The following is a 13,967-nucleotide window of genomic DNA, read 5'->3' as shown; positions in this document are numbered from 1 at the left end:
CAATTGCCTTGACTCTTGATTTAACTTCTCTAAAGGAAGTTCTTGACCAGCTTTACAGCTAAAAATTCAACATGGCTTCCAACATACTTAAGGAAATGAAAAAATACAATGCTTATTTTATTTATCCGTCAGCCTTTTTACTATCAAGGGACACAACTATTCAGTTGAAAATGTATAAGTTTGTATTACATTCTCAAGTGAAGACAAAGATTTGATCTGAAGCACATTAAATAACATGCATCACAGAGCACAATCTGTACAGTTTATTTCTCCAGCAACTTCTCCACCAAGGTCTCATAGATTTATTTCACTTTTAATATAATGACAAAAGATCAAGTCCACCTGATTTTATATATTTGTCAAATATAACTTTTACAAGATAGGCTGAAATAAGAAAAAAAGGAAAAAATATCCACATTTTTAAACAGAACTCAAAACATGCTACTTTGTGTACTGATGACTGCAAGTTACTTTGAAGTGTATAAAAAAACAAGATGGGCTGATAGATCAATTGAGGGAGGGATGGATGGATGGATGGGTAGATGTTTGATGAAGAAAATAGAGTATAATGTTAATTGTAGAATCCAGGCAGTGGGTATGTATACATATTCACTGTGCAATTCTTTAAACTTCTAGTATTTTGAGAATTTTGATTAAAAAGTCAAAGAAAATGCTATTTTGAATATATATAGCTTTATGATTTCAAATTCAGGATTTCACACAAAGTCATAACCAAATCACTGCTAGCCAGCCTCTGTATTCCTTCCACCTTTAACTAGGACCAAGTATAAATATACTCATGCACACACATACACACACGGCATAAACCATTAATTTGCATCACCATGATAATCCCAAAATAGGGATACTTACTATTCTAAACATGTCTGTAAGATTTTCCACTGAATCTACCCATCACCTGCACCATAGAACATTTGAAAAATTGACTTTAAACTGCTCCAAGCCATACATATAGTTATAGTTTTAGGGGCCCCGGCTTCCCTTTCTGCCCCTTTTTGCATCCTCCATATCATCCCAGATTCAGTAACCCTAGTGCTCTCTCCCTTTCAAAAGTAGTTCTAAGAAAAACACCTGATAAACTCATTGAAACCAGCCTATAAACGGATGTCAGTGCATTATGTGTAATTGGTCCCACCTTTATGATAAGGAAGCTTTTCCTTAAAGAGAGTCTAATTCCTTGGTTTTGAAAAAAATTTCCTCTGGTTCTTAATGGAGATGATAAATAAATGTTCAGATTCTTAGAACATTCAAATGCCTAAATCCCTTACTTATTTATGACCTTCAGCCTTTTCCTATTCACTTTTGCAACTTCTCATCTGCCCTATTTTTCAAGTCTTGAATTCTTTTTACAACTATCCAATTGACCTTTATTTCTTAGAGTTGCTTTTCTTTTCTTTTCTTTTCTTTTCTTTTCTTTTCTTTTCTTTTCTTTTCTTTTATCATCACCTGAGGATTTTTTTCATTGCTTTTTTAAAGAGAGAGGAAAGGAAAGAGAAGGAGAGAAACATCGATGTGAGAGAGAAACTTCGATCGATTGCCTCACATACACGTCCCGTCTGGGGATGGAACCCCCAACTCAGGCTTGTGCCCCGACTGGGAATGGAATCCGCAACCTTTTGGTGTATGGGACAACACTCCAACCAACTAAGCCACACCAGCCAGGGCTCTTAGAATTGCTTTTAAAATGGGGAACCCAAATGGAACATGATGGTTGTCTCCATCAGCTCCAAGCAGCAAAACAGAAACTACTCTACATATACAAACAGAAAGAACTTGCTGGAAGGAACTGCTTACAAAAGAGGTGGAAGGGCTGAAGTGAAGGAGGGAAGATGGGGTTATCCAGAGATTTCTGATTCAGGAAGCTCTACCACTCTGGGCTAGAAAGCAAAAGGGCAAATGGGGTTCCCCTGAACCCGCAAGAGCTGTTCTGCTGGTGTTGCTGGAGTTCTAAAGAATGTGCTACTTGTGGGGAGCTAAGCCCCTGTATTCCCACTAATGCTGCAGAACCCCATGGTGACCCCAACAAAGAGGGTTTTTATGACATGGGGAAACTATGATATAATATTCAGTGAAAAAAGGCAAAACATGTGATAATGATAATTGCCATTATTTTTGAGCGATTACTACATTTAGGCATTGTATATACATTATCTCATTTAACAAGATAATCATGCTCATGGAAACCCTGATGGGTAGGTATTATTATCTCCACTTTACAGGTGAGAAAGCAGAGACTTTAAGAAAGGTTAAGTTTCCATTAATATGTGAGTTCATGAAAGAAAGTCTTTCTCTCTCTTTTTCACCTTTATATTCTCAGTGCTACGTAATAGTTATTTTTTGGATGAACGAATGAATGAAAGTTTCACCACAAATAAGTGGCAGAGACAATTCAAATCAGATCTTTCTGCCTTCACAGTTCATGTTCTGAATTATGGCACACTGCTACCTCCCATTCAGCATGAGCTCCACTGTGGGGGACAGATATACATATACATGTATGAAGATTAGGAAAAATTTGCAAAAATGTAAACAATGATTCTCTAATTACTTCTAGTGGGTGGGCTTATGTGTGATTATTTTCCTGCTCATACCTTTTTTGTACTATGCATTTTTTTACAGTTGCTTTTATAGTCAGGATCAATAAATAGTTGAATTCACTCTGTCTTAAAGGTAAGTGTGGAAGAGAGGAAGGCATTTCTTTTCCTGATTGCCGTGGCATGTCTGCTGGAGGTTGCCATGGTAGAAATGAGAGGGTCTTGGTGTCAGCCCGGCTTTTGTGCTCAGCCACAGGTGCTTGAGCCGGCTGGCCCATGGATTACAGTCTGTTGCTCTTCCTGCTGAATGAATCAGTGCAAATGGAAACAGCAATTTAAGCAGGTGTGCTTTTTGATTTTATACTATACATTCCTAGTTATCATTAATTTCTATTTTGAGCCCCATCTGTGAAGGCCTTGTAGCTGCAGCCACTGGGAATGCTCTGCAGGCAGCCTTGAGCCATCGGCCACTTAAGGAAGTGCCTCAGCTGCAGAGAGCCACCTGGTCCAGGTGACCTGCATCCAACTACTTAGGAATGCAAGGTTATCAATGCCTGGCCATCTTGGCCCAACCCAGAACAAAGCTCCAGATCATCCCTGAGGCTGTGGTTAAACCGGTATGACAGACATACTTCTCCCTCAGCCCAGTCCTGCTTCCTACCCCTCCCTTCCACGGGAAGTCGACCTCAAGAATACTTCCTAAAAAACATCCTGTGTCTGTCTCAGAGTCTGCTTTCTTGGGAACCCAACCTGTGACAAATCTCAATTATTTTTTTTAACTAAAATTTCATCTCATATTCAGTGGAGTGGAACATTATAGGAGGAAATGAAGAATGGAAAGGCATTTATAATTTAGCAAGATATCAGTACATATAGCTAGCTTTTCCATTAACCCAAAAAGTTCCATTATCACTAGGCAGCTCTGGCTAAGATAATGTCTAAAGTATTATGACTCTCAGAGCAATCTTCAAATGGAAAAGCCTTTCTAACCTGCACCTTCCCTTTAAAAAAAAAAAGTAATCAATTGTGGATATTTTGGGGCTAGTGTTCATTCTGTGCCTCTTAAATCTTCCTCAGGGGACATGTACTGGTCACAGTGATATCCTCATTTCTCAACCATCTTCCTACCCAGTGGCCCCAGGCTTTATCCAACTTGCCACCAGAAGGAACCTTTATAGCTCTTAAGATAAAATGCAAGGACAGCCAAAGTCTGACCATTCTTCTAAAGTAGACTAAATTTCTACAATGTGAAGTGTTTGCTTCAGGGACAGGAATATAAAGAAGAAACCTGGAGCCCAAGTTCTGCTCCAGAATGGACTAGGAAAGAAAGTTATCAGAGGCATGGGTTGATAATAGTAGGAAGGGAAGCAGATGGCCATCGCTGAGTCCAGCTAAAGAACCAAGAAGGGTTTGGGGGAGCATGCCAGGCCTCATAAAGTACAACTCTCCACTGACCCCAGGGACCCAGGGCTGCTTCCAGCCCCATCTCTCGGCCCATTCCTGATCACTCACTATATTGCCTGCCTCTGTTACTAGACACAGAAGCTTCCATCTGTACCTGGTGTTAAGGAAGTAACCTACAGGTGGGGAGGGGAGAAGAGGAGGGTCCATAGGGACATACATCCCTAGCATTTCAAGTCAGAATCTTCAACACATTTTCCACAGAAAGACTTTGTCATAAAACAGGATTTGGGCTCTATGATACTACTGTGCTTCTGGAACTGGTTAAATGTGGTTTTCCAGCCTAACGTGGGCTCTTCAACCTCTATAACCCTGTTTCTGAGATAAAATGCCATTAATTCAAAAATAAACTTTTAAAGCAAAAGTTCTTTGTGTTGAAACCTCTTTCCTCCTCCACCTCTCCCTCTTCCTTTTCCTCCTCCTCCTTCTCTCTCTCTTCCAACACACATATGTGTGCACACATACGTGTGCATATTTTAAGCATTTATCAAAGGTGATAACTTTTACAATTCTCTAAATATATGAGTTTCAGATAATATGCATGAAGTTCCTCCATTCATTAAGCTGTGGCAAATTTCTATGGATAGAGAGAATGTAGAAGGAAGCAAAGGTTGGTACAGGCCTACCCCTACGGTACTGCACTCACCTTGCATATGCACCCTCTCAGAAAGCTCACAGGCAGGGTGACTCTGGACAGGCAACTTCCTCTCTTTCAGTCTTGGTTTCCTTCTAATTGTACTTAGATTAGTTAGAGCTCAAAAAGCACCAGGTTTTACTAACATAGTGTGACTCCAACTGAAATGACTGCAATCAGGCCTATATTTACTCAGCAACCCTAAGGTTTCTTTGCCTCTATTTCAGATTAAAAATGGTTCCAAAAGGTTTCTTTCAAAATGTCAAATTAGGGAAAAGAATTAGTCATAGTTAAACAATTTGAGGGAGCAATGGTGCCAATTTGACACCATCTGGGAAATCCTCTGTCTATATTTAATGTTTTAGCTACTCACTTTTTTTTTGCTTTGCATTTTGTCCTGTTTGAAAGCGTCTAGTTGTAGTGGTGTCTGTTACTCAGGTGCCTGAGTCAAAAATGTGCAAGTCATGGGCAAAACCCTGATCACATCCTCTTTCCTGATTTGTGCACTTGGCTTCTTTTGTAAGCCACATTGAAGTCGGTACCCCTCCATAATCCAGTCTACGTACTGATTGGCATTCAAAGCAGCACAGCCTAGCCTCTACCAGTAACTGAACTTCAGTGCGGTCCCTGAGAGAGTGCCAAGACAGGCCCAATTGGCAATTCCCACAACACTTATAATCTAGTTTTCCCTTTCCTCTCACTTGCAACGTCTCTCCCACCATTTTAGCGCCATGAATTTCTCAATCCGTCATTCTCCACTTACAATTTTAAAAAATGTCTTTGCCACAGCTAACTTACATGATGTCTCCCTTTTTGACTGGCCTTCCTAGTCAATCTCCCCCCTGCTAGCAGCTCTTGCTCTCCTTTCCAAAGTAATATTAACCCAGTTGTGCGCCTTGCAATTCTCCAGCTCTTTCTCTTCATTAATAAGATAGCCTCAAAGTGTTGCACAGAAAGTATCATGGAAGGACTTGTGTTATCCTCAAATTCATATGTTGGAGCCCTGACCCCCAGTGTAGCTGTATTTGGAGATAGGGCCTTTAAAGGGGTAATTAAGATTGAGCCCTGGCTGGTGTGGCTCAGTGGATTGAGTGATGGCCTGCAAACCAAAAGGTTGCGCATTTGATTCCCAGTCCAGGGCACATGCCTGGGTTGCAGGCCACGTACCCAGTAGCGGGTGTGTGAGAGACAACCACACACTGATGTTTCTCTCCCTCTCTTTCTCCTTCCCTTCCTCTCTCTAAAAATAAATCAATAAAATCTTTTTTTAAAAAAGATTAAAAGGCCCTTACGGTAGGTTCTAATCCAATATGACTGGTGTCTTCATAAGAGGAAGAAGCACCAGGAATGTGCACATGCCAAGGGGAGGCCACGTGAGGACACAGAGAAGGGGGCTGTCTGCAATCTAAGGAGAGAGGCCTCAGGAGGCCTGATGCCTTGCTGGCACCTTGATCTTGGACTTATTAGAAGCATTAGAAAACAAACTTTTGTTGATTAAGCCACCCAGTCTGTGGTATGTTGTTATAGAAGCCCTAGTGGACTAAAACAAAGGGCTTAGGACAACGAATCAGTCTAGGCAAACTCCCCTAAACACTTCATGTTTACATCTACACATTGTTTTTACTTAGACTGTATCTTTATTTAAGGTAGCTTTCATGGAGGTCGGAGCTGAAGAGATTATTTGTGGCATTCAAGCCCCTTTCTGACAAGGCCCCTCTTTCCATGACCAAATCCATCTAAACCCCATCTCATTTCCTTTGAGCTGCTTGAGCATCCCACTCCACTCTAGGACTTAATTTCTCATCATTTCCCAGCTCTGAAGTCTGCTCAATCCTAACGAAGCAAACCTGCCTCCTTTGGACCACAGCCAGCTGGCCTCTGTGACTGGGCCTCAGCATACTTCATGTCCCTTCCCTCTTGCCTCCTTTTAATCAAAGAAATGCTTGTTACATTTCCCATAAGACTCAGTAGTCAGCATGTGTACTTAGAGCCCTGTGCCCAAACAGGAGAGGTAGACACCTCCCCCCACTGTATTCATTTCCCAGGGGCTCTATAAGAAAGCACCACCCTCTGGGCCGCTTAAACAACAGAAATGTATTGTCTCACAGTTCTGGAGGCCAGAGGTCTGAAATTGAGGTGTCAGCAGGGTTGATTCCTTCTGAGGGCTGTGAATGAGGATCTGTTGCAGGCCTCTCGCCCAGCTTCTGGTGGTTTGCTGGCAATCTCTGGCATTCTGTGGCTTGTAGATGCATCACCCCCATCTCTGCCTTCATCTGTGTGCACATTTCCAAGTCCAGATTTCTCCTCTTTATATTGGAGTAGGGGCCCACTCTACTCCAGTATGGTCTCCTTTTAACTTATTACATCCTCAACAACCCCGTTTACGAACAAGGTCACGCTCTGAGGTACTGGGGCTTAAGATTTCGACAGAGGAATTTTTGGGGGGTAGGGAGGAGAATACAATTAAACCTATAACACCCACCTCATGCAAAAGTACAAAATACCTGAAGGTTCTCAGAGCATTTTAATCTCAGTCTCCTCTTCTACTCCTCCAAGGGAATTGAAAGTAAGAGAGGAAATGGCAGAAAGCACCGTGGTAGAAAGGCCATGCCGTTTTTAAAGAGGATTTCTGAGCATATTGTTTCTGCATCCAAACTTTCTCAGTTTTGACATGAAGGGGCTGAGAGCACTAGGTTGCTGCTAACACTTCTAATTTTAAAATTATCCAATTTATGGAAATAAAATACTTCAATTTCACTTATGAAAGAGGACTATTTTGCAATAGTATGTACTGTACAAATATCAAATTATTACTTTGTACACCTGAAACTAATATAAAGTAATTTAATTATACTTCAATTTCTAAAAATGTAAATTTTAATTAAAAACATAAGTATATAAACCAGACTTTTCCACTTACAAAAACCCTCCAGTGACTCCTTATCATTAAAAAAAATTCCAGTACAGGAAGTTTTTACCTTGAGATCTACAGGTTATTTGGTGGGCAGGGGTGGGGGGCAGTCTATGGTTCCTCCAAATTATTACATGCAAAATGTGGATTGGTTGTGTGCACCCTTATGCCCTTCTTAGGAGACGGTTCATATATTTCATCAAATTTCCAAAGAGGTCATGCCTCCCGAGTTGCAACCTCTGTTTGAGATGCTAAAAGGCATGTGTCCAATAGATCCAACCACACAGTAAACGCCTATATCTTCTTGCACCCAAGTGTGCCACACTGGGCTGATGCCTCCCCAGATCACCTTTTCTTGGGAGTGGAGTTCTCTGGCTCATCTTGCCCCGCCTGTCATCACTAAGTCTGCTTTTATCCTTGACTTGGCTTCACTTAGCCAGTTTCACCCCCTTATCCTTGACGTGATTGATTCTGTGATGCCTGGTCGGCCTCCATGTCTTTGGGGACAATTCCCCTACATTCTGAACCGAATCATTTGCTCTCTCCCTACCTTCATCTCCTGGCCTCAGCTGAGAACTATGTCTGCCCAGATACTAACTTTCCAGGTCTCTAAATCTTCCCTTTATCAGCCGTCAGGGAGGATCATGGCGGGTCAATGATCCCTGAGCTGCTATGCCCTTGGGTACCCCCACTGGGAGTTTAACTGGACCAAGGTGGACAGTAAAGGATGGAGCCTTTGGGAGGCTGGGCATAAAAAAGAGCAGATTTAGAACCTGGGACCCATGTCCCTGTTAGGAGAATGTGGGTTATGAAGAGCTAGAGGGGCATGTCTAGTCAAAGCCACTAGAATAGCCACTAGAATTTCTATTCCAAAGAAATTACATACATATATATGAAAACATATATAATTACATATATATGAAAGGCAAACTCCTTTCCTTAGTGCTTATAATTTAAATCCTTCCTGTCCTCTTCTCAGTTATTGTCCCTACAAGATTCCTTCCCTTTCCAGCTCTCAAACCTGCATCTGCTCTTGCCTTCTTCCTTCAATTACATGCAGATCTTCTCAATCCTGGAAAACTTTACACTGCTTCCTCTAGTTACCATCCTATTTCTCTCTGTTCTGTAGTGTTCTGTATTTTGAACATGTAGTCAATATTCCCTGCTTTTCTGTCACAAAATTATGATGTGGACAGAATGAAAATGTGGAGATAAAATAGAAGTCACACATGGAGCCAGGGGTTTTGCAAAATCTGATCAAACTCAGTAACTACTAACTGCACTAGTCATTGTGTTAGGCACCTGGTATAACAAACTGAGTCCAACATGACAGATTTAGTAATTAGCTCAAGGTCACAGGTAGTAACTGGTGGAGCCTAGATTTAAACCCAGGCATGTGACTCCATAAGTTCCTTTGGAAGGATTTACTTGATGGCCAATGAAGGGGCAAGAAATGTGCTGTGGGCTTGCAGAGGAAGACACACTTAATTATTAGTGTTATTTCAAGATAGATAAGAAACGGGAAAACCGCTAAAGTGACAGCTTCCCTGAGAGAATTAAAGATTGGCCTAGATTCCAGGTCCTGGGTGTGTCAACTGGCCAGAGTTGAGAAAAAGCTAGAGACCATTAGAAACTTTTCTGAACTTGGTTCTGTCTCACCCAAAAGATGCTAAGGTGGGTGGGCAATTGCCAAGCCCATGGAACCCTGACTCTCCTGTGTTGCTCAGCATGGCCTTAGAGTCAACACTCTCTCTACCATCTGCTTCTTCCTTTGACACAGTTCTACCTCTTTCTCTTTCCTCGATTCTATGTATCTTCTTACTCCTTATTTCACAAGAAAAGGACTTTGGGGCGTTTTCCCCCCTTAATCATTCATCTCAAAAAGCATGTGCAATCCCATTGCTTCTAAGACAGCACCCAAATCTGAACCAGCAGCTGTGGCTATCTCCCAAGTCCCCCAGTCTCAAATCTCCTGCTTAACAGACTGGTCATTTAGATGTCACTTGAGACTCAAAATTTATACAAGTGAACTTGTAATCTTCCCAGAGCTGCCTGCTCTCCCAATGCCACTTAGTGTCCTTAAAGACATCACTATTCTCCCAATCCTTGGAGCCCTCATCAATTTCTCCTTAGTCTTCTGGATGCAATGGTTGCTGTGTTCTGTCAAAGATTTCCCAGTTTCTTTTCATTTCTCCATTATTTTTCACTCCTAGTTGTTCTAATTCAGGTCATTGCTTCCACATGTCATTCAACAATGACTATGGCCTCGGAACAGTTTCTCCTGCCTCTGGCTTTCTCTCCCTTTCAGTCCATAATGCGTGGAGTTGCCAAACTGATCTGCCTAAATCACAGCTTGGATCCTGTCAGTGCTTAGCTAAGAAAAGCTATGACTGCCCACACTCTACAAAGAAAGATCCAGGCTCCTATAGGGACTTTGGAGGCCTTTTGCAGGCTGCTCTTTGCCTGGCAGGTGGAGGCACAAGCAGAATGATCCAGATGGGGAGAAACATTTGGTTTAGCAGAGTCCTTTTCCAACCAACTCACCTTCCAGGGCCAGAGTCATGGACCCACCCAACACTCTCCTGGCCATCCAGGATGTGCCGCTCTGTGACCAGTGTGCTTCCCAACGCTGTTCACTGTCTGGAGTGCTAAACCTCTTCCCACTCACTATACAGATCCCAGCCGGTGTCAAGATCCCATTCCATTCCCACTCTTCCATGAAGTTTTCCCAGGACCTTCCTGGTGTTCCCTCACTCTTCTGAATGTCTCTAAATCAGTCTATTTCTAAAACCACTCATGTGAACATCAATATTCTACTGTCGTTGCTAGATTTTTTGCACTGGCATGTCAAATTGTCAGTTTTCTCTACATCTTTGCGTGGTCACTGCCAAGCAAGCACTACATATGAAATAAAAAGTTATATTTAATGACTATGCATAAGTTAACATTGTTACATTTTTAAATATTTTAAGCACACAGAAGAGTAAAACACCGGTATAACAGACAACCACGTTACCAACACCCAGATTTAACAGATGCTAATAATTAACAAAATTTGCTTCTGAAATCTTTAAAAAGAAAATTAAAACATTACACAGAACTGTTAAAGCTCACTTTCCTCCCCCTATACATATACTTGCTCCCTATACATATACTTGCCCCTCCTTTTTCTCACCATAGGGGCTCATTGTCTTCATTCCCATGAACGTTTGTACTTTTAACAATACATGTCTCTTTCCATAAGTAATAATATCTATAATTGTTTGTGTACCTTAAAATTTTACACAAATATCATATTGTATCTATCTGTTCTGATATGGCCTTTTTTTTCCACCCAAAGTTATGCTTTTGAGATTTATTCATGTTGATACCTTTATTCATTGTGCTGTTCATTCATTGTAACAGTTGAATCAGTCAGTCCTTAAGAAAAAGAAATGGCATACCCATAAGAACTAACTGGAGAGAGTCCACTGAAGGGACTCAAGGTTAAGGGAACCAACAGGGATAGTGAAACCCCAGGGACCAGCAGCATCAGGAAGCTTTTGTGGAGATTACCTTTGCTCCAAATGCATCCCTCATTGCCAGCTCTGTGACAATGGATCTAAACCCTTTAAATATCTTGGCTTGGCCAGCTGGCATGATGTCAATAGAGGGTAGGGAGGTGACATTGCAAGTGGAAGCCTTGCAATGTGCCCAGGCTCCTGCAGGGCACACACCTTCTCCAAGGTGAAGTTTCTGTAGCACCCACAACTTCTGCAGTGGCCAGCAGGCAGCAGTGGGTTTACAGCCTCTAGCGAGTCACCTCCCTGCAAGCAGCTTTGCTTGTTCCTTTACAGGGACAATTCCCAGCAACTTTCAGAGCACAGATTTCCGGTAAGTTTGACCAGTGCAGCACCACGGTGACCGCTCTGCTGTTTAGTGAGCCATGGCTGTGCCTTCTTAGGAGGTTTGGCAGGGGAGAGGGGAAGGGACTCTTCCTTGGGGGTCCATGGCAGCCATAGAGGCAGTGGTTGCTCTCATATCAGTCACACATCTATTCTCCAGAGTTCCCTTTACTTCTTACTGGCCAACCTCTCGTTACTCTATTCCCTTGTTATAGTGAATCATTCTTTAGACTTAACTTTATCTGTTCAGTCTACTATGTGGCTCCCCTCTCCTGATAGGTTCCAAACTGATGCATAGTCATCACTTCTAAGATTGAAAGGCCCAGGGCAGGGGGCAGCCACTGAAGCGAGTGAGAAACCAAGTTACAGGAGAGTGGCTGCATCACTTGTAGAATGGATACATAAATGGAGGTTTATTCATACAATGAAATATGATACAACAGTTTTTCTGGGTAGTCCCCATTTTCCCTTCCACACACAGTCTCAACCCTTCTCCATCCTGCTCTGTGCCTTGGAAACTGATAATGCATTGCTGGTAAGTGGTTAGCCCAAGCACTTTTGGAAACCCTGTTTTGTAGTGTCTGCTGATTTCCATGGAGTAAGTAGTCTTACCATGGTCAATTTCAACTTACGGATGTGATATCTCTGAACATGTATTGGGGAGGAGGTGCTCACAGTTACCCCCAGCACAGCCCTGGAGGCTTACCTCTAAAGACTGCAGACTCCATGTTCCCTTGCCCTCTTGCTTCCCGATGGGCTTTGCCAATGGGAGACACAGCAGAAGAGAGGTGAGATGAGAGAGCCCTTTCTCCCCGGCTTTCTCCAACAGCATGTGGTTTGGGGGTGACTGTATTTCTCTTCTCACAAGAGCCCTAGTTAGGTTGTTTTTGTTTTCTCTCTATTACACAACAAGGCTGTGGCGAGCATCACTGTCCACATGTCCTTGACTTGTGTGTGAGGATTTCTCCGGTGGCTGGATTGCCAGATCAAATACAGGATGTCCAGTCAAATTTGAACTTCAGAAAAATACCGTGCAATTTTAAAATATAAGTTTGTCCTAAATAGTGCACAGAGCATATTTATATACTAAAAAATTACTCATTGTTTACCTGAAAATAAATTTAACTGGGAGTCCTGTTTGTTTTTGTTTTTGCTAAATCTGGCAAGTCTACCTGGGGAGACTCCTAGCAGTGTCTAGGTAGACTCCCCATGCAGTCCTAAAAGAATGTGTCCAACATGGTTTGAGTTCTGTAAGTTATATATGATGAATGACTATATGTTCTTCAGATGCTGCTCAATCTAGTTTTCAGTCATCCGTAGCCCCATATTGGGTCTTCCTTTAATAAGGCTTGACAGTGGGTGAGGCGATGGCCACATGATGACAAAGACCCAGGGCTTTCAGGTGTGATTGAGCGAGACCAGCATGAGGCTTGTCCCCAGAGGAGTCTGAGGAGCATGCTCCTGTCTCAAACTCTGCATATATATGCTCCACTTTCCCTTACCCTCTACCCCCACTCTCAAATGCCTCTTAAGAGGTCAGTGGGAGTTCACATTTGGAACTCAGGTCCCTTCCTTTCCAGAATCTCCTCCCCCTGAGGCCCAGTGCCCAGAGGCCTGACTCTGGGGTCCCACCCTGGCTTATACCCTTGAGCATGTGCTTAAGCTTCTCATCTGACTAGTTTGCCTGTGTCTGGGGAGTTTCTTTTCTGCCAGGGTATGATTTTTATTACAAAGCAAAGTGATAAATTAATGCCAAGAAAGATATTAATGAGGGTGAAATGTGCTACCTCCTGGAAGCATGTGTATTTTAAGCACTAATTCAAAGGGCTGGAATTCTAACAATGAACCTTAAGAGACAATTTTAGGGGTCTGTTCTGACACTTAACATGTAAATGTGACAACCTTTTCCCTTTGCAGATGAAAGTTTTTATCTTGTTTTTACCAGTCTCCACAAGCTTATTTTACTTTTCCTCATCCGGAAGAGTTCCTAATCTTGATTTTAAATGGGTACAGATCTATCTAGCTGAAGATCGGGTGTGTTGGATCCTCTCTTTCCTGGGCTTCCTCCTAGCTACAGGAAAAACCTGCTGCTTTAAAATTGTCCCACAGTGCCATCTGCTGCCTAAAAGCAGCAAGCACTGCGAGTTCTTTTAGCAAGTATTTTACAAAAGCAGTTTTTTTCTTAAAGGGGAAGAGAGCATTTTGGGTTGCTTTGTTTAGCAACAGTGCTGAACATCCGTGCTTCTACATAACGAAAGACTTTTCAAATGCTTTTGGTCAGCTAAGAAGGCATTGCCCAGGGAATGGGTTCTGCGGCGTGGAGCGGGGGAGAGAGGGGGTTCTGGTCTGAGATTCTGCATTTCTAACAAGCTCTCAGGTTTTGCCTGCTCCGCTAATCCGAGGACCAAATTTGAGCAGGGAGGGGAGAGACCACAGTAGCACACGCGCCTGGGTAGGCGACTTCTATTGACAACCCTCCTTGGAGATGCAGATTTTAAATAGGTCTGGATCCGGCACAAGAT

This window comes from Pteronotus mesoamericanus, unplaced genomic scaffold (assembly GCF_021234165.1).
Source record: "Pteronotus mesoamericanus isolate MK-2021 breed Mesoamerican mustached bat unplaced genomic scaffold, CSHL_Meso_final contig_65, whole genome shotgun sequence".
NCBI classification, from domain to species: Eukaryota; Metazoa; Chordata; class Mammalia; order Chiroptera; family Mormoopidae; genus Pteronotus; species Pteronotus mesoamericanus.
Note: the sequence above shows the minus strand (reverse complement) of the source record.